Genomic DNA, 2,955 nt, shown 5'->3' on the forward strand with positions numbered 1-2,955 from the left:
CTGCTCTCACACTTGCACACATGCAAATCCATACACAGAGATACAACACACACATAGAGACGGAGGCCCACCTTTGCCTCAATTATGTGGATAAAATAACTAACGTCAGTTTTAGAACAGGGTCCAAGTAGTGGACTCCAGAGGACCTAGGCAGTGGCCAGTAGTCAGTCACCTGCACCCTGGCCCATGGTGACTGCCATAGTTCCCAGGACAAATACCCGCGTCCTTAGACCCGTATGCACTCACTCCTCTCCTGGGAAATTTCAGTTTCTGCCTGGCATCCATCCCACTTCTCCCCTGTCTACCGGAGACAAAGAGCTCTTTCCTGGCTCTTAGGATGGCTTCTCTTAAAAAAAGGACACTTCTCTAGCCTTTCAAAGAAGGCTCCAGGCTGAGTGTGTAAGAAAGTTCCTTCCCTTCTCACCCCAAACCACGGTGTCTCTAATCAGATATTTTCTGATGCCAAAAACCCCCATTCCAGTCAAAACAACCAAGCCCCTGCTCTGGCCTTCCTACACAGACCAGCCAGTTCATTTGGAAATGTGAACAGCTGCAGGGAGGACATTTACAAAACGCAAGATTCTCCTGTCCCCCCATGAAGCAGTTGAAAGGGGCATTTTTACCTTTTGAATTACCTCCTTCGGCTAGAGGTAATATCTGAATTTTCCACTGAAATTGTAATCTGTTTTGGGCTGGGACAATGCTCAGTCAGTAAATGATTTGCTTGCAAGCGCAAAGACCTGAGTTGGATCCCCAGAATTCGCATATAAATCTGAACACGATTGTGTGCATCTACAGCCCCAGTACTAAGAAGGAGAGGAAGACCCTGGGAGTCGCTAGCCAGCCAGCCTAGCCGACTTGGTGAGCTCCCTCCCACACAGCGAGATGCTATCTCCAGAAACAAGGTGGGTAACACACACTGAGAAACAGCACCCGAAGTTGACCTCTTTCCTCCACATGTGTATACATGAACATGTACAGTCACACACACACACACACATGCACACGCACACGCACACACACACACCTGTCCAGGTGTGGTGGCACACACCTTTAATGCAGCACTTGGGAAGCGGGTGACTCTCTGTGAGCTCAAGGCCAGCCTGGTCTATAAAGCAAGTTCCAGGATAGCCAGGTTTGTTGCATTGAGAAATTCTCTGGTTGTTTTTGGAGCAGGGCTTTGTAGATCAGTGGTAAAACATGTGTTTTGAATGCAAAGTCCTGGGTTAACTCTTAGTTCCATAAATAAATAAATACGTAGAAGATATAGATATAGATATAGATATAGATATAGATATAGATATAGATATAGATATAGATATAGATAAAGAGAGAGAGATGTATATATGTATGTATGCATGTATGCATGTACAGATGGATGGACAGACAGACAACAAAGAAGATATTTTCAATGTCTAGGGCAAAGCCTACACACTGATAACAGAGAGGTGGGCTCTTGGTCATTGTACCCACCACGCTGCCCTGCACACTGCCTGGTCAAGGCTCCCGGCCCTCCTACTGGGTAGAAGAGCTCCATGTGACAGACTGGTGGATTTTCACCTTGGAAGGCCAACCTTGAGAAGAGGAGCTATGTGTTGAAATGCATTTTCAAAGCAATAACAACCCCATTTGTTCTGGAAGTCATTGGTGTGGACGAAAGGCACATCAAATGGGAACAGGAAATGGGGACAGCTATACTATGCTGTTTGCAGACTTCAGGACCCTCTGAGGATGTCCTCTGGTCTATCTCTACCCTCAGTTTAGAGCGCCTATAGGAAGCCAAATATCCAAGGAGGTTATGAGTTACAGTGGCAGCAGCCCGAGCCTGCCCGCACAAAGAGCCAGCAGGAACAGCTGTGCATTCTAACAGCAGATCATACACACTGTGAATGAAGTCAGCACTAACATTGGGACCTCACGCATGTGGCTGGGTCTCCTGTTGCCTCAGTTTCCCTTTCAGTTAAATGGAATTAATACTCCTACCTGATTAATATTCTCACATGAATCAATGGCTTGTACTAAAGACTTTGTACTGTGTTTTCACCAATATGGCTGAGGTGTCATTACTGAACAATTTAACCATTTAACTATCATGGCTGTGCAACTCTGTGTTCTTGTTCTCTAGTGGATGAGGCTTCATCTACACTGCTTGGTATGTCTTTTTTGGTCCCTCCTTAGCCCATAGTGGATACCTCACAGCCCTTCAGTCATGCCCTAGCTGCCTTCTAAAGACCTCCACACCCAAATGGGGGCTGCTCCTACATACAGGCTCTTGGAAGTCCTAGCAAAGAGACTTCATAGTTGAATACCTACACAGTGTGAGCGAGCCTGCCTCTAGGGTAGAAAAGGATTGAGTAGCATCCCGCACACAGCGTCCCATGGTGGTTTTCCAAGCAGAGTGTCCTGACAGCATTCTCAGAAAGTGCATCCTTTGACAGAGGCTGAGACCATCTCCAATAGGACAGGGAGGCAGATATCACTACCTCTGCCTCAGGTGACAGGAACGGGTAAAGTAGGTGCTTGGGAAGGTCAGAGAATAATCCTCCTGCCTCCCCAGTAAGTCATTCTAGGACATCAGCTGTCAATGTTGACACTCAGGATCCATCCCAGAATTTCAGAGTTGGGGGGCTGGGGGGATGGCATAAGAACCTGAATTCAGCCCCCAGAACCTATATAAAAACCAAGATAACAGCGCACACAATAATCCCTGTGTTGAGGAGGCAGGGACAGGCAGATTCATGGTACTCTCTGTCAAGCTGGTTTGGCCAAATTAGTGAACTCCTGGTTCAAAATAGACCTTTACTCAGAAACTAAGGTGGAGAGTGATTAAGAAAACACCCAACATCAGCCTCTGGCCTGAATGTGCTCACATGTGCGTGTGCGCACGCACACACTAATTTTAAAAAGTACAGTTTCAGAGCTGAGCAGTCAGTGTCGACACTGTCAAATCTAAGA

The sequence above is a fragment of the Arvicola amphibius genome, chromosome 12, assembly GCF_903992535.2.
Source record: "Arvicola amphibius chromosome 12, mArvAmp1.2, whole genome shotgun sequence".
Lineage (NCBI taxonomy): Eukaryota > Metazoa > Chordata > Mammalia > Rodentia > Cricetidae > Arvicola > Arvicola amphibius.